Source organism: Arvicola amphibius, chromosome 2 (genome assembly GCF_903992535.2).
Source record: "Arvicola amphibius chromosome 2, mArvAmp1.2, whole genome shotgun sequence".
In the NCBI taxonomy this organism is placed as follows: domain Eukaryota; kingdom Metazoa; phylum Chordata; class Mammalia; order Rodentia; family Cricetidae; genus Arvicola; species Arvicola amphibius.
Window position 1 is genome coordinate 100,692,057 of NC_052048.2, and position 18,950 is coordinate 100,711,006.

General features: G+C 45.8%; 1 long non-coding RNA gene across 1 annotated transcript in view; it reads left to right on the forward strand.

Moving 5' to 3' along the window:
* Positions 1-8,671: 8,671 nt before the first annotated feature.
* Positions 8,672-18,950, forward strand: part of LOC119807624 — an 89,111-nt gene continuing 78,832 nt past the window's right edge. The window contains exon 1 of the long non-coding RNA XR_005284321.1: positions 8,672-8,807. This is a non-coding gene — a long non-coding RNA (uncharacterized LOC119807624). The remainder of the gene's footprint in view (positions 8,808-18,950) is intronic.

Consider the following 18,950-nt stretch of genomic DNA (forward strand, 5'->3'; position numbering starts at 1 on the left):
TCCTTTGTGCTAACATTCCAGGTTCCCCCTAGGGCACGTTCGAGAGCACCAAGATCTCTGTGCTCCCTACAGCTTCACAAGACCTGTCACCTGGTTTATTGTTTTTCCTACCTGCTATGAAAGAACAGGCCATTTTCCTCTGACCCAGTTCACTGCAAAATAAGCATCTTCAATGGCCAAAGATGTGTTAAAGGAGGCATATAGAAGTTGAAATTTATTTAAGATTCTTCTGGTCACTGGCGGGGGCACTCACAGGCATTTGGCTGTTTTCTTCCCTTCCTCTAACTTTCAGAGCACAGTAATGGAAACCGTGTGTCGTCAACAATTCACTGAGCAGAACAACCAGAAAAGGGGGCTGAGAAGTAGAAGGGGAACTCTGGGGGCCACCAGCTCGCATCATTTTCTGAAGCTTTCCATTGACACATTTTAATTATTTCAATATCTAATCAAATCTTACCACACAGATGGGGATTTGGGGGGGGGGGTAAGACAGTGTCAGTTAATTAAAAATCTTAATCAAATTATAAGTAAGAGTGAGGAAGGAAGGAGAGGAAGAAAGAAATGCAGGAAGGAAACATATTTATATTCCTCAGATCTATCTAGAATTTTCGTCATTCATGTTAAATAAATAAACTTACTTAATCTAATTAAAGAAACTATTCTTGTGGCAATAACTCAGGTGTGAACTTTCATGATTATTTTATTTTATTTTTTTTTACCAAATCAACAGGTTTTAATTATACGCATGCGTTTGTGTGTTTGAAAGATGTCTATTAAAACACGGTTGAATGAGCGCTTGAATATTGTTAACCACTGTATCTTAAAAGTTTTTTTTTTCCTAAAACAATGATAACCTTTAGCCAGCCCGCCACAGCAGCGGCTCTGACGTCATCCCTTGATGTGCAAAAGTCCCAATTAGGGATTCTAAAATCGTCCTCTTGACAGTACCTGTGTTTCATTTCTTTTTCTTGCAGTCTGAATAGATTCATTATCTGATAAGGATATAATTTTTCAGCCAATTAGGAAAAATGTGAAATTAATGAGACAGCTTTCTTCTGGACATTTCCTAACCAATTAAAATGTGAAGCGGTTCCTGTGTCTGAGCTTGTACTTGCTGGCTGCTGGCAGTGTGGGGGAAGTTCAGGAACCGTTGAGACCATGGCTTGTCTTGCAGACAGGTGGGCCTCAAAGCTTCTACCCACTACTGTTTCTACCAGAGCGATTTCCTTCCCGATTTCCAAGGTGTGGACAAGCCACGCTGCAAGTCCCTTACACCATGGACAGAACAATCCCATGGCCATGTCATCTCTTCCGTGATGGACTCCATCATCTGATACTCTGGGCCAAGACACATCTCTCTTCTCTTACGCTGCTTTCGCCAAGTGTTTTGCCATCGCAATAAGAGGGTTTTTTTTTTTTTTTTTTTTTTTTTTTTTTTTTTTTTTTTTTTTTTTTTTATAACTGTCAAAATCTGTCTGAAATGTTGGAGGCCAGGACTTACCACGTCACAGTTTCTTTTGTGCTTGAGTTCCTCCCTTGCTGCTCCTCAGCCTTTGGTGCAGTATGATGACGTCATAGTAGCTCAGGGTCTGCTCTTAGAGGACATGTGTTTCTGTTTGACTGGGGAGTTATAGGTCCCCATGGGGGCACCAACCATTTGTAATGATCTGGCTTTCAGGTACAGGGGCATGGAATAAGCCATAACGGCATGAAACCAATGCCACCAAATTTAGATTTAGGTAAAGAAAGATTTCAATCAAGAGGAGTTTTTGCCATCCCGGGAAAAACAGAGCTGCACGAGGAAGCATGTTCTCACCAAGGCCTGCAGATCAGTTGGGAAAAGATGTCCTACAAAGGACCAAACATATTCGATATGGTGACAATTTTTATCTGCTTACCCCCCCCCCCCACACACACACATACACATACACACGATGAGTAAATCCGAGAGAAATGATTCGGTGGTAATTCATATCTGAGGGATGAACACGCTCACCAGTTTCTTTCTCCAGAAATGAGAAACGGACATTTCTGAAACTCTAGTAAATGATCCTGCGAGTGAAAAAAAAAAATTGCTCATTGAGTGAGAGATAAGACTGCAGAGAAAGCAGAAAAGAGGAGTGTGGTGTGAGACATCCCAGGGAGCGGGAGGCTTGCGGGGTGTGTGTGTGTGTGTGTGTGTGTGGCATGCTCCACAGGCAGCAGCAGCTCCGAGTTGAGCCTCTGACACCTCCGCATGCACGTGTGCAGCAGATGGGGGAGAGTCAACAGCAGCCCCACCCCTGCGCTGCCGGGAGTCAAGGTGCTGGGAAACAGGAAGTGGCAGTTCTTTGTGGGTGATGGGAAATAAGGAACCTGTAAGCGCCTTGGTGGCAATTAGTTTTCTGTTCCCCTTAACAAGGCTGGAAGGAAAGCAGAGGGAGGGATCGACTGTCACCCTAAGAGCCCTCCCTGAGATGAAAGAGTCTGAACATAGGGACACCAGGGGCTCAGCCATAGGTATTCATCTAGAGTCTGGAAATGTGGCTGAATTCATAATGGAGATGTTTTCTCAGTCCTTCCCAGACTCCCAAGTACGTTGAAGGGAGAATAAGAAGTTCTCACTCATCCAGTGGCATTACAACATCATGGGTTCTGAGGCACATTTCCACATCGTCTCAGACTTCTGCTCTCGGTCCTCTTGTCTTGTGGCATGTGAAGAATCACAAGGACTCAGCTCATTCCAGCCTAGGTAACTGGGTCGTGGTTTGTATAGAGAACATTTGTGCCAACATTTGTTGCGTGAGTCGGTGCTGCGGTGCTATGAGACTTAGCCGTTAGCAATGGTTCAAAGGAAGAAACCATCACTTCAAGCCTGAGGCTTCCAGAGTCTGTGACAGAGAGGCCTCTCACCTCACAGCAGCCAGAAGCCAGAAATGGACAAACCGAAAGGAATCAGGGCTAGGGAGATGGTTCAGAGGTCAAGAGCGCAAGCTGCTTCTTCCAGAGGACCCCAGTTCGATTCCCAGCACACACATGGCAGTTCACAACTGTCTATAACTCCAGTTCCAGAGGATCTGACACCGTCACACAGACATACATGCACGCAAAACACAAAAGCACATAAAATGAGAATAAGTAAATCATAAGTAAAAATAAGAAAGGGCCAAAGCAAGTTCTAACCTCTCAAAACATCTACAGCAGCTCACCTTTTCATCTTTTAGTACCGCTCAGAGTAGAATATCAGCTGAGGGCCAAGGGTGCAACACACCCACACGTGAAATTGATTCCTCCTCTCCCGGTGACAAACCTACCTGTGAAAGTGATCCTCCCTCCTCTCCCTGTGACATCTGCCATTCTCTCATGGATTCCCCAAACTTGGAAGAGTTGGGTTAGGCACATAGATTTCCTGAACCTTCAGAAAGCGACCATGGCATGGGCTGACAATGTCATATTTGTTTTTCTCTGCCTCCTTGCTGGACCACTGGGAAATGCCCAAAAAGGCCCACGCACCCAGGTTGCATACACAGAACACATCAAATTCCGACAGTGTCATAAGCTCCATTTTGATTTTATACGTTTTAAAGACATTTTTCTATCAATACTGTTTGCAATTTAATTACAATAATTAACATAGTTTTCCAATATTATTTTTTTGCATTTGATTACATGCCTAAAATGTTGCAGCTGTGTTTACCTATATGCCTTTTGTCTTGAGTTTCATTTAAAATGAGAAGTAAATATCATTTTTATATATAGCTTTCCACTTTGCTTTGTGAACTATTTTCATAATACCCCAATTTAGCACAAACATCCTCTGCTGTGCTCAGCTCCCTCCAATTAGGGTTAGAGTGGGACAGGAATCAGCGCACGGCATCAGTTCCCTGGCCCCCAGCAAGCGATGTTTCCAAGTACTAGGAAAATAAATATATTTTCCTTTATAAAAACAATGTAGATAATTTGTAGTCATATTTGGCTACCCAGAGCTCTGCAGGCAAAATGGAACAAAACAAAAATCCTTTTTGGCGACTCTACCTCAAGGGAGGGAGGAAGAAAACAAAGTTGCTGACCAGAAGCCAATTTCGTCTTGACTGTTCAAAAGAAAAGAAGGGGGGAAAAAGTCTTTTAAGGACCACATGGCACAATTAAATAGCAGGTCAGTGCATCTGAAGGGAGAGATAGGCTGGGCTGCGCTGTGGCTGGCTGTGGTTCCTGCTCACGCTGCAGGAAACATGGAAGGACCCTGAAATGATTGCAGGAACCTGGGTTCTGAATGTAGATGGCCAGGGGCCGGTTCGAGCACACGCAGAGACCAAGAGGTATTTTGATTGTTGACCAAGGTCAGACTCGAGACTTCCAGTGACATCCAAAGGGGTATTACAATATAAATGCGTAAGACAAATCTGAATAATGTATTTTCTGGGGCGTCTTGGGCATCAGTTATTTGAAGTATTCCCAGGACAAAATACCCCCAAAAGCAACTTCAGGATGAAGGGTTCCTGTTGACTCAGTTCAAGAGGATATAGAACTTTTGGTGGGGAGGATACGGAGGCAGGAGTTTGAGGAGGCTGATCACATCACATCTGTAGCCAGGAATCAGAGTTTCTACTCTAGAAACTTCCTCACAGATATGCCTAGAGGTTTACCTCCTGGATGAGCCTAGCTGCTGTTGGTGTGACTAGATTAACCATCACAGCCGGGCATGGAACATTTCTGTTCTTAATCTAGATGAGTAGTTTAAAGGCTTTGTGTGTCTACCATCGTGATGGGTCCATAGAAGGCTTTAGAGAAAACATTGCAGTAAAGGCAGAGCCTGTGAAGGGTGTGATGAGCAGTCTTTGGAGTGTGTGTGTCCAGCATGGAGGTGAAGAGGAGGAAGGGAGGGGTCTGGAAAAGAAGCCAAGGGTGAATGACAGCAGGATTCCCAGGGGGCTTTGCTACCTCTTGGCTTTTGGTGGAGACATGCAGCATGCACACGTACATGTACACACACAGGCAAACATACACACACACACCATACACAAACACACATGTACCATACACACACACCCTTCTTCTTACTAGTACTTTTAAGGGGGAAGCTGCTTTTAATTAGTGTTGTGCACACACACACCTTACCAACCAATGCCTTTTGGGCAGCAACGCTGTTTGCATGCACACGGGTTGGTGGTTACTTACTTGGGCCAGAATCATTTCCCAGGGGCTACACAACTGAGGAATATGACTTCCCCTCACCCCACCCAACAACCTCTCTCCTCAGGGATGGGTGGGCCTTGCAAGTCCCTCCCCCACCCGTGATTGACATGGAGAATCCCTGTCTTGGGTAGGTTTTGCGAAGGTAACCTTGGCTGCTATGAGCTCATGGATGCAGCAGCTGTGTCATATGCAGAAGCCAGTATTTCAGTAAGGTCTTTACTATGTGATGGGGATTATAGCGGGACTTAAAAGAGAATTGCTGCAGACGGTTTTATTGTGGTGTCTCATAGAAGTGATTTCTCTAATGGTCTAATTGTTCATCACACAATTGCATCTGACCCGAGGGAAGTCCTCTGTCAGGCAACTATATAAAACATTCCTTTTGGTCCACCTGGTTATGAACTTGTGTAAAGTAGCAGAAAACTTTTTGAAGATCATGTCAAGCCAGCACAAAGACTTAATTAATGATACTTCTGGACGTCAAACCATAAGTGTGAGCATCGTAGTGAATTTAGCTGTTTTCCATTCCATCCCGGCAGGAGAGTATCACAGAAATAAGCTGACACATTCAGAAGTGCTGACTGTGCACAGAACCTCAGATATCATCCGGAAGCAAAGGTGTATTGACTGAGCTGGGGCTCAGAGCTTAGAGCTGGACCATTAGCCTCAGAGCACACATGGCATCCTGGGTTCAAGGCCCAGCATGCAAAAGAAAGCTTATTGTAGGGCTGAATTCTTAGAGACAAGCAAGTGTTCTCCAGTTCTCCTCGGTGTCAGAGAGCGGAGTTCAAGTTTTCAAACCACACCTGAGTAATATAATGGACCAGAATTCCCAGGGCTAAAGGCAGGTCCTCGTATTGACATAAGCTACTCAGTATTAATAGCTAACCGCACACATGCTTTCTCCAACTTAAGAATGTCTCCCGACTTCTCACCAGAAAACTTACCTTCTAGCATTTGCTTTTTAGCTGTTTAGGATTATAGTCTTTGCATCATCTTGCATATTATTTACTTGCATGGCTTACAATACAATAACTCTTTGGCCTTAGCTTTTTGGGGTTTTTCATTCACTCCTGCACTGGTAATTTTAATTGCACAGATCAGTTTGAGAATCCAAGTTACGCTGTAGCCATACCAGCCTGAACATGTGCTCTTGGCTGGTCTCAGAAGTTAAGCTGGGGTAGACAGCATAGTGTTTAGGTGGGAAAATGAAAGCGCGCTAAGTGAAAGAAAATGCAATATGTCAATATATTATTGTGAACAAATATTTTAATATTGAGAAATAGTCATGATGAGTGTTTGGGAGGAATCAAAGGCAAGCCTACCAGCAAGGTGCTCAATGGAACACGTGGTAATTGCTTTTCCTTCAACTGGTATTTTAACAGAATCTCCTGTAATTAATTCCATGATAAATATTACATGGAATTTAAGTAGTATTTTTTAATGTCTGGAGATCATAAGTAGTAACATATAAAAGGCTGAGTTGGGGGCTGGGAAGATATCTCAGTGGATAAGTATTTGTTGTGCAAGTACAAGAATCAGAGTTCCAACGTCAGCCTCCACAGTAAAGTCAAGTGTGGTGGTGCGTGTCTGTAAACACAGTGCCAGGGAGGAAGAGACATCCGAATCCCTGTGGCTTGCTGGCCGGTAAGTCTAGCCAAATGGACCAGCTTCCAGTACAGCAAGAGCATGACTGAGGAAGACCCTGTGCGTTCATCTTGGCTCAGTGGTGTGTACCTATAATCCCAGTGCTGGGGATATAGGCAGAGTAAAATCTCAGGGGCTTCTCAGTGAGCGGCCCTTTTGAAAAATATGAGGTGACAAGAACACTCCTCCCATTAACCTCTGGCCTAAACAGGCACACTCTTGCCCATCTGCGCGCGCACACACACACACACACACGCACACACACATGCATGCACATACACACAAAGAACACAGAGATACTTTCCCACCCACTGGAGATTCCATACTTTTGTATCACTCCGCACTACATAGGCTGCATGACGGCGGTAGTGAGCTGAGATTCTCAGAGCTTACACACAGTGGTGTTTTTCTGCCCACCCTTACCAACAGCCTTTGCAAGCAGCTCAGACTCTGCTCTACCTGCTTGCCCGAGGAGCCTGGCAGCGTCCCATGGGTGGGTCTGAAGGACCGGAGAGTCCTCAGTGCTCACTGGGGCGTACGTGTTTCCATCCCTTGTGTTCACATTACATTGTCCAAGAATAGTTTGGAGGGTTTCCTGGTGTGGGGAGGCCTGGAAGGTTGAATGCAGAAGCTGTGGCGGGAGGCTGGGCAGTGAGGATGGAAGGCTGGAAGGTCGGAGGCCTAGCGAAACCACCTTCCCCAAACAGAGACATCTTGTTTCCTCTCTCTCACCCTGCAACTCCCCCTCTTTCCTTCCTTTCTTGCTGTACTGCTCCTCTCTCCCATTTCAATATAGTGCTGACTTAGTAGAAGCTGGGAGTCAGGCCTCCTTGGAATTGACCCTCCTAACCCCATTGCTTGTGCCACAGAATATTTGGCAGAATTGGAAAAAAATTTTTGCCATAAGTTTAAGGTCTCTTCAGGGACACAAGTATTATTATAGCCAGATTATTTGAGCCCCTAAAAATGGGGACTTCTACATAGTATAGGAGAGAACTGACTTCTCTGTGTTGTTTGTCGACCTGCAGACATGTACCGTGGCACACGTGTGTGCACACCAGTAAATTATAAACCAGAAAATTGATGCTGTAAAGTCCCTTATATGCTCAAGTTTTAAGGCAAGCTGTCAGTATTAGGATGTGAGGGCGTTACCCATGAGGCCCTCATTCAGTGGAATCAGTGAGTTTATCAAAGAGGCCAGAGACAGCTTGCTCATCTGTCACAGCACATAACCAACGTTGTGACAAGATCATCAATGAACCAGGAAGTCACCCCACCTTCTTTGTCCCAATCTTTCAGGTGTTGCTGGTTGGGGGGGTGAGCTTTCACGGAGTCCAGTGGGCTGGAAAGTGAGATACCGGCCTGAGGGGGCTTTGCAAAAAATGTCAGGGCAAAGGAGAACAGTAGGTGAGTCCCATTTGGTATTAGAATTAAAACCCTCAGAGATTCCTTAACATTTTTTGATAACTTCTGAAAATTAACCCTTTACCTATAAAATAAATCAGGCACTCTACCCGATGGAATTGGATGCTTCTAATTAGCTTTCTCAGGATAAAGGGTTGGGAAACGCTGATGTCCAAAGGAAATGTGCAAGAGGAGGCCAAAAGCTGGCTAAAACTGAATGTAAGTGCCCAGGGAAGAAACCCCTTGGCGCCAGTAGAGCATACGCACTGGTGACTTCTCCTTGAGCCAATTAGAATCCTGCTGCAGAGCCTGGAGACTGATGATGTCATGACATCAGGTGGCAGGGGCCAATGAAGGAGAGACAACACAGTGTTCCAGATGACACTGTCCCTGGGTCCTGGGAGGGGTATAAAGGTCTGCCTAACACCCTCAATAAACGAGTCTGCTCTGCCACATGCCTGACTCCTGGAGTCTGCCTGGCTGTCTCTGTGCCATCTTACCCTCACCCCCAGGGTGTGGTAGCGGGAGGCAAGTGACAGGAAGGAGCATGTGAGTTTTTCACCAACTGAGCAAGAGCTGGGGTAAGTGTACAAGAATGTGTTACAGTAGTGTTGCAGGGATATCCTGACTTATTGGGAAGCCAGGACATACTTAGGGCTACAAAAACACAGCTCTGGTTGGGGCCGGAGAGGGGGAGGGCATGTTGAGCTGTAATAGGACAGCTCTGGGGGAAGGATAGAGCCACAATAGGACAGCTCTGGGGGGAGGATAGAGCCACAATAGGACAGCTCTGGGGGGTAGAGCCGCAGTAGGACAGCTCTGGGCGGGGGTGGTAGAGCCGCAATAGGACAGCTCTAGAGCCCCAATAGATAGCTCTGGAGGCTGGAGCTGCAATGGGACAGCTCAGCCCTGGAGGAAAGGTGTTGTGACTATCGGGAAACCAGGCTTACATGACACTGGGGTACAGTGGGGGATGGTCTCCACACAGGATATAGGGATCCTGCTCTTCTCCTAGAGAGCCACTACAGCTGAGTTCTGCTCTGTTCCCTTATGGGAGTGCCCTAGCAGAGCTCTCTGCTTCCCAGGCCCAAGATGTATCTTCTACTAACACTTTGCTAAAGGGAAGGAAGCCGTCTGCAGAAATGTAGCAATCTCCTCCGACTCAGGGGAAAAGTTGTTACTCCCTGCCCTAGCTCAGCCACCCTTAAGGAGTGTCCTAGCAAAGTACTTCTGTTCTGCTCCACCTTGATAAGGCCCCCTACTGAGCGTCTCAGCTCAGTCCCCTAAGGGACCACCCAGCCAGGTTCTTCTGCTCTGCGCCTGGGAATGAAAGTCATCACCCAAGACTCTTTGAGAAAGAGATTTATTTGAGAAGGAGGAATCCAGGAGAGTAGCTGCCTAGGCCAGGAAGGGATTAATGGCAGCTCTTAACTGAAGGGGTGGAGAGACTTATATAGGGCTTCTTAGAGGCAGAGTTTTCCCAGGGAGAAGGGGGATTGGTTAGTTTTTCCCTGCTCGGGAGTTGGTCAGTTTAGTTGGTCATGGGACAAATTGTTTCTTTCACTGATCCTTTTTTAGCTTTTTGACTCGAATCTTAGGACCAGGGCACACTTCTTTCACTGGCTCTGATTCTAGGGACAAAGTGTGTTTCTTTGATACTAGCTTCAGAGCCAGGGTACACATCTTTAGTCCTGGGTTCAGGGATAAATATCTTTCTCTCCCTGGCCCATATCTCTTGACTCTGGGTTCAGGGTCAGGGTGCTCAGTGATTGGTTGGTTTCCTGCTCCAGTTGCCCCTTTTACCCTACAGTAAGGACTATGGTGTTCTAACTCAGTGTCGCTATCGCCCTACCCAGAGGTTGGCTCCTCAAGGCACAAGCCATTACATTCATGGTAGAGTTGATGCCCATGGAAGAGCAGACACATCCCGGCCTTGCCCCACATGTGACGCTCATGGACTTACCTGTTTCTCATAGAATCCTTGTTAGCAAGTGTTACGGTTATTTCCACTTAGCAAATGAGAAAGGCCAACAGCACAGGCTTACCCATGTTCAGTGGAGACAGGGACACAGGTAGTATGCTTCCAAAATCCACGTGTTCTTCTTGGTTGTTTTCTGTAGATTTCCAGAAATTCTGCTCTGTTTTCTCCCTACTCTAACTTAGCAACATATTGTACTTTTTTCTTAAATGTTTACCATACGGAAGTTCTTGGTACCATTGCCAATTTTGGCTTCAATCCCTTCTCCTGGCTTTAACGGGACAGCAGAATCATATTTACAAAACCGCACAGTGTGTAAAGGTGGGGCTACACCATTGCATGAGAATCCTTTTAGCTTCCTTTGCATAAAAAGGGCAATAGATTCTGTGTCTGGGTCTCTCAACGAGCAGGCCCTAAAGTGTGCAGAAGTGCGCATGGAGTCAGATTAAAGTCAACTGTAAATCACTTCTCTTGGCTTTTTTCTTCGGCCTAATTCTGACTATGATTTCATTAATACACCATTATCTCCTCAGGTGGATGTGCCTTGCTCGTAAGAACACATGTTAGATGGCTAGTGCTAATTATAATACGGTGCTAATGGCCTTCAAGGAGGCCAAAGTGACACAATGAAACTGCTTTAGGGTGACACGCTGGTCCAAGGGGGCTCTAAGGCCAGTCTAAACACTCAGCAGCCATCTGGCCAGGATGGTTATTTGCTCTTCCCTTCAGCTCTTCCGTTTCCCATTTAGAAATGAGCTTGGAGATTGCTTTTTAATATTGCCTGAAGGGCCATCCCGTGTGTAGTTTGAGGGGAATATAGAAGTTGACTATTTGTCTAGAGAATAGGAGTTGAGACAGCTAATCTCCAAACTGGAGGGCCTCGTGTCGTTCCTTAATGCCAGTAAGCTTAGTGTGACTCTTACAGCTTCAACATGCTGAACCCCTGAGTGTGTCCTTAAGAAAGTCTCTAGTGGGGTGTCTGTTGCTGAGTTACTGTCTGCTGAGGATGTAAACAGCTCAGGCACTGCGCGAGGCACCAGAGAAACAGCTCTAACAGTGGCGTGGCTTCCACGTCCCCACAGTGCACACGGGCCGGTTCCCAGAAACCACCCAGGCACAGGCAGGCATTTCATGATCCACCCACAGACACAAATCCCAGGTACATATTGTATGCCGGTAACACGTGGACCCTGAACGGAACGTGCTTAGGAGCTTGTGGGGTAAATGAGACGATAACAGCAAAGCTAAACTCAATAAGAGCTTGGCTGTATATGTGATGGAAGGCCAAATCTGGTGTGTCCCATTAGCAGGGCTGTGAGAGCGGTGGGGCAGGACATGGTGGTCCTATGCAAGTCCCTGCACGGAATTCGAGAGATTATGTCAGGGCCATGCCTTATAGAATAAGCTTTGCAATGAACGCCAAAGATCTTGTCACGGGGCTGAGGTGGAAGGTTGGGGGGAGCAAAAGCACACTGGTTTTATCTATGAAACTGAGGAAGGGTTCACTTCAGGCCCACCAGTGCCCAGAGGAATAGTCTCTGTGTTAGTTCCTTTGCCCTCACTGTATTAAGACTCACAGTTGAGAGGGACTTCTGCCGTCATGGCAGGGAAGGTTGGTAGGATTTATGGTAGTGGAGCTGTGTGTCTGAGACTGCAACTACAGCAAACCAGGGTAGTAGCTAGGACCGAGGTCAGGCTATAGTCTTCAGTGTTCTACCCCAAGTGATCTCCTTCTATCAGATAGCCCCACCTTCTAAGGGCAGCCTCACATCCCAAACAACTGGGAAATGAGTGTCCAAAACACAAGCTTGTGGGGGTACATTTCAAATTCAATCTATAGCACAGGCTACCCCAGCCTCCAAAGCTCATGACCATCACATAAACCTACATATGTAAAGTCTGACTTCCATAAGCTTTATGGTCTTAGGAGTGCCCAAAGTATTCAAGCAGGATCACGCCAAACTCTTACCCATGAGCTATGTAAGATTAAAAATGAAAGTTGCATACTTCCAAGGTACGATGATGGAGAGAGAGAGCAGACAGTCTATCCTCTTTCCAAATGGGAGGGGCATGGAGCTAGGAAGGAAATACCAAATAAGGACTCAAGCTCAGCCGGGCAAACCTTACATGCTGTAATTCCGTATCCTGCATTGCACAGCAATCACAGGGTGAGCTCTGATGGAACTCGGGCAGCCCCACTGTTCTGGTCCATCACTGTCAGCATGCATGACTTCTGTAGTGCTTTGACTGAGATGATGTCCTCCCTCAGACTCAGGCATTTTGAATCTTGGTCTCCAATTGGGGGCTGTTTGAGGAGGATTAGAAGATGTGGCTTTGGTGGAGAAAGTATGTCAATGAAAGTGGGCTTGAGGTTTCATAATCCTCCTGCCATCCCCAGTGGATACACACATACACATAGTCTCTCTGCTTCCTCTTTGTGGAAAAAGATGCGCACTCTCAGCTGTTGCTGCCACCAGGTCTCAATCCTGCCATTGTAAACTCTAACCGTCTTGAACTGTAAGCCCAGTTAAATGCTTTATTTCATTGCCTCAGCCATGGTGTCTTATGACAGCAATAGAAAAGTAAATAATACAGAAGCTGGCAACAGGAAGAGGGTTATTTTGTGCCCTGACCACATTAGTTTGGGGAGGAATGTGGAAGGGCTGTAGAACTTTGGGTTAGAAAGATATTTGAGCACTGTAAGCAGAGGTCAATAGGCCAGCCTAGTAGGAGCTTGGGAAGATAGTACTATTGAAAGCAATATAAACTATTAGCACCCAGCTCAAGAAATTTTGGAGGGCAACAACATAAACAACTATGCTAGAGATCATTCCTGTGGTATTTTGGCAAAGAATATGGCTGCTTTCTACCTGTGTCCTGAGAGTTTGTCTGAGGCTAAATTTAAAAGTAGCAGACTAATTTCATCCAGTGGATGTGATTTCAGGATAGTGCCATGTGACGCTATCACGTGGTTATTGGTAATCCCTATTATGTGGATCTACAATGAAAAAGAACAAGTGGGCAGGAAGAAATACAAAATGTACAATTTGAGGAGAAAAAGAGCATCAGGAAACTTGAAGCTGTATCCCAGGCTTGTGCTGAAGGAGACAGGGAGATTGAGAGGCAAATCTCTGTTAGACTAAAGGGGAGGGTGTGCTCAGAAACAGCAAATGAAAGCTGATGTAATTGATCCAAGAGGACCAGCCTTCATCCCAAGCAGACAGCCAAATTTGGCAGTGTTGTCCAAGTGACGCTGCCTTTAGATACACAAAGGATGCATGCAGGACGGGATTGCAGGATCTCCTGCTATGGTTAAGGAGAGTTGCTGAGTCCAGGTAATGAACGGCAGGGCAGACCTTGAATAAAGGCTCCAAGAGACCACTGTGTGAAGCTGTGGATTGTGTTGGAAAAGCCCAAGATGATGGACATGGTAGAGAGTTGCTGTATTTCCCAAGGAGACCTGCGAACAGGGGGTGGAAATAGCCTTTGAAAGAAGCATAGCATGTCGCAGGCGGCAAGGCTGAAGGAACAGAGCCAGCTGTGCCCTTTGCTATGGTCATGGTGTTTTATCACAGCAAACGGAAAAGTGATGAATACAGCTTCTTCACAATTCTAACATCTCGGATATTCAATTGCAAGCTGGGATTTTCATTACAGCTTCACACATAGGCCTCTCAGGACCACTTGTCAGGAATCTGACCCTAAAGAAAGCCTGAGTTCACAGGCTTTCTTTAAAAGTCTTTGTTCAAGAGTTCATGATCCCCAGAGCTAGAGGTCCCCTTGTTATTCTAATGGATGTATGAAACATCACCAGATGGACATCTTGAGAGAACCGCTCTGGTCATAGAGGAGAAAGCAGATGTGAGGGGGCAGAACTAGGTAGGAACTAGAGGGCAGCTGCAGAGATCCATGAAGCATTAGAAGTAGGCAAGTTCATGAAGATAAACAGTAGAAACACATGACTGTATTCATGCTTGACAGTAGTGCACTGTCATGGGAGAGGAGGAGACAGGCTTTGTCTTGAGCAAGTGAGCAGAGGATATCATTCATTGAACTAATCTTAATCTTGCAGAGGAGATCCCACGAGTGTGGTTTGATGCTCGTGAGTTTTAGGTGCTTTTTGTGACTTCCTAGCAAACCTAGACGCAGACTAGCTCTCTGAGTTGCTATTGGTGGGGGATGAAAGTTAAAAAGTCATGGGAATGTCTAGGAGATGGGAAGTCATGGGCACAGGTGAGAGACTTTATGAGGACAGCATGGAATAAAAAGGGGAGTCAGGAAGGACCTTGACAAACTCCAGCCTGTCAGCTGCACACAGGATACTGATCTCACAGAAGTACCATCTGTTGGTTGGGTGTGGGAGGGGACAGCAATATCTTGGGTTGGGAAGGGACTGCTTGTCTTGTACAGCTGGGCTTGCACAAACAGGCATCTTGGAGGGTTGTGTTGGTGAATCAGTTAAGCTGGACAGCTTCATGCACTGAGTCTTTGTGATGCCCCACATTCTTTTTCATGGCCGTTTTTCTACCCTTGTTACCATTTCCACATTAAGAGAGGAATGAAGCAAAGATGCTTCCATTATTCCTAACTTTTTCACTGTTCCCTCTTCCTGCTGGTGAGGCAAAAAAATTCTTCAAGAGCCATATACTTTGTTCTTTCCAAACAGACAATACTTTCATTAGCGAGCAAATGAAAGAAACAGCATCTGAACTTCCAAAATGGTAGCCAGCAAAGGAAGACCACCCTTCACTACGATCTCTGTTGGCATTAGTGAGGAAACAGCCTGGCTCTTACAGTAAGAGGCTCTGGTGAGCACCATGGCACCATCTCATTACAGAAGTAACACCGACAAATGACCCAAACTTCATAAATTAAAGGACTCCTCATTAAGTTGAAAACAACTGCACCATTTCTCAGGGTCAGTGCAAGACATGGGCAGCTTAAGCTGGAAGAAATACCCAGCAGAAATTTTGTCTTGCAGTAGGCACTTGAGGGCCTCTGCCTAGTCCTCCTTCTCTGTATGCTTCTCTTAGCCAAACCTGTTATAGCTCAGACAACTCTCTCTCTCTCCCTCCCTGCCCCTCTCTCTGTGTGGGTCTATCTCTGTCTGTCTGTCTTTGTAATTCTCTCTCGCTAGAAATTATCTGTTTTTCCCTCTAACAAAAGATTCCTCCCATCAAACGGTCCATTTGTATTGTAATTAACTTTGCTACCAGTTTCTGTTGACTATAGTAGGTGAGAAGGAACTATTCTGAGATTGAAAGAGACCTGAAACAGTATTGAGTGCTAACCCCATCATAGTAAGACATAAAAATTGGGGTGGGGGAGCGACAGGATATAGCAGCCAGAAATTCAAGCTTTGTGGCTGGAATCAGGGATTAATGTTCCTAAAACTCTTCTATCAATGTCAAAATTGTTTCAGAGCATTAAATAGTTCTTTTTCACAACACCCAAATAACCAGCCCGTCCAGGAAAGCTTGGGACTTTACTACACTATAGTGTAAGCCCCCTCCTCTCCCTCTCCCTCTCCTTCTCCCCTCTCTCTCTCTTTGTCACACACACACACACACACACACACACACACACACACCTCACCTCACAGAGCTTGGGGCATCTGGGGTTTAAGATTTTTTGGGGTGTCCAACTTCTATTTCCAAATTGTAAACTTCTGAAATCTGCGACTCAACTGTTCCCAACTATTTGGAATAATGGACACTCAGCCTCCACCATGCTTCAAGGAAGCTCATCATTGTGATGGCGGAAACATCCTGAAAAGGACTCTAGGTATTCATAGTGTGTCTCAAGAACTGGTCCTTACTGGCTCGTGGGGTGGCTGATACCAGATGTTTGTTTTCTCACAGTCTAAGAGTCCTCACCTTTGCAGAGAAAAACTGGTGTGTGCTTTGAACTCTGATATCCCCTCCAGACTCAGAAGCTAGGGATCTGGAGGCGCATGGTCTCGAACTCTTCACCCAGCCGTGTTTACCATTCACATCCTGGAAAGCATTGAGCTCTCACAGCACAGATTTCAGTGTTCTAGTTTTTCTCCATCTCGTTGTGCAGCAAAGCATGTCTCATTGGTTAATTAATACTGCCAGCACGGCATCCTGCTAAATCGTTGTTTAACCACGAGTGGGATAAAGCACTACGAGCACAGGCATCGTATCATTATGGAACAGAAAATTAAAAAATCTGATAATTTGATTGGGAGTCTCAGGTGAGGCTTTTGTATAAAAATGTTAACCTCGAGTAGCTATAAGCAGGTAAATGTTTTATTCATCCCACTGATACGAAATAAATGCTTATGATATAAATTATGTATAATTAATACTCCCGGGATAAAAAAATGTATGCTAATAGTTTGTCAGTTAATTAAGAAAGAAATATGAAGTAAACAAAGGTGATTATAGTTTATCTTGAGACCATAAACAGAGATCGCTCCTTAAACAATCTCTTTAAAAACTACACTATACAGCAAATTCTGCATTGTCACCCGGAGCAGGCACCAAATGGCATACAGTAACTGTTCAGAGGGCTGTTAAAAGGGGAAACGTTTGTAAGAATGATCAGGTTGGGAACCCACCAGCCACGGGGATTAGGCTGGGCTGGCCTTTTCCCAGCAACCCAGGTCTCTTCAGTAATAACTTACAAAATGTGGGCCTTTCCGAATTAGGGGATTCATTAAGAGTAGAGGAAGAACAAACAGTAAACTTCTCAGAGACTATGTATGTCTTAAGGGACGTTGTGACCCTTCCTGCCGCATAACCTGGACAAAGTCATGGTGATGGCCAGCATGGCCCTAGCAAAGATGTTATCCGGATTTTTCTGAGTCCGTTTTACGGCTTCAGTCATTGTTCCATCTATCCATTCAACCACCTGCTTGGTCCTTAATTCAACAAGCATTTGCCTTCTATTTCCTTTTATAAAATTTTACGTGCTTGAGCATTTAGCCAGCATGGATATCTGTACAGCACATGCCTGGAGCTCATAGAGGCCAGAAGACAGTGTCTGATCCCCTGGAACTTGAGACAGAGATGGTTGTGAACTGCCATGTGGGTGCTGGGAACTGAATCAGGGTCCTCTGCAAGAGTAGCCAGTGCTCTTAACTTTTAGTAGGTGTCATTGACAGCAAGAGCTACCTTTTCAGCTCCCTGGTAACAGTTTCTTGACCACTTGCTTCAGGCTCATCACAGAGGATACAAATGTCCCTGGATGTTGCTCTTTTCTCCTCTTAGATGTGGTGCCTGGATACTCACCTGAAAATACCCAGCAAAGAGCCAGGTATAGAATGCAACAGTCTTAGAGAAATAAATACAGATTTGGGTTATCTTAGTGTCATGGCTGAGGGGAGGTCTAAAAGGATTGTGAATATTCAGGCAAGTGAAGCAGCCAAGCTGTGCAGGGAGTGGAGCCCAGTCAGCAGGTCAGAGGAGAGCTTGGGCAGACACAGGACTCAGAAGTTTAAAGAAAGGGAGATGATGGAAACATGGAGTCATCTCCCAGGTCACTGTGGCAAAGAGAATTAACCAGTGAGGAAATAAAAGAGTCTTACATGGAAATAGTTAGGGAAAAGTGGAGAACACAAAGTTAATGCATTGCTGCCCTAAGGGGGACCAGGTCTAGTGAAGGTGTCCTGAACACCTGTGCTGGGGTCAGTGTGGGCGAGAAACTGGCAGGTATTGGCATGGATCTCCAGGAGGGACTCATTCAGAGACTATTGGAACTTCAAGACTGGTTCATGGCTGGGTGGTGGTGAGGCATGTCTTTATTCCCAGCACTTGGGAGACAGAAGCAGGCGGATCTCAGTGAGTTTGAAGCCGGCCTGTTCTACAGAGCGAGTGCCAGAACAAGCTCCAAAGATACACAGAGAAACCCTGTCTCAAACACACACACACACACACACACACACACACACACACACACACACAAAAAGCTAATGCTTGATGGGATGAATATGTGCCAGAACTGGAGACATGACTTCCTATAAACAACTGGAAAGATTCAGTAACAAGAATGGAGATGACTGGAGGCACAGAGAAAGTTTTTCTTACAAGGAGAGGGTCCTCTTGCACCTGCACAGCAGAAGGAGGAGGAGAGAAGTCTCTGTAGGAATGGAATGGGAGCAGGGGTAGGGTGTATCCATGGGCCTCACAGTCCTTGTCGTGGGAGCTAAGGCGGGGACAGTGGAGCTTGGTGAGGAGCTGAAGCAGGAAACAGGACGGAGGTGACTGCTCAGCTGCCACTGAGAGGATGGCAGAGCCACTCATCGGATTAAGACACAGCTCTCTGACTCCCTTACGGTCCAGCCAGACTCCTCATGCTGCCAGCCTCCCCTGTTGATGGTCAGAGGAGGCCCAGGCCAAGAAGAACTCACCTTCCTTGTCTTGAATCCCGTGTGCTACTTGGTGTTTAGAACTTGCATTCACCAAACTTTCCACAGCTCTTGCGAGGAGTAGGAACAGGAACTTTCGTTCTTATTGAGAGAACAGTGTTTCCTGTGGCTCCAGAAATCAACAGTTTTTGACTTAGGGCATTTGAATGGAAGATATCTCTGTATTCTTAAGAGATATAAGGTAGCAGCTGCCATCCCACAGGCTAGTCCGGATTCCATTTCCTCCACTCATGGTTGTAAGTTCTTAAGAAACAAGACTGGAGGATTTGGTTAAGCTATGAATATCTTGCTTCTCTTGGGCTCCTAAGGTGGAACTGTTGTAATAGCCACAGAAAAATGGCTGATGGGTCACCT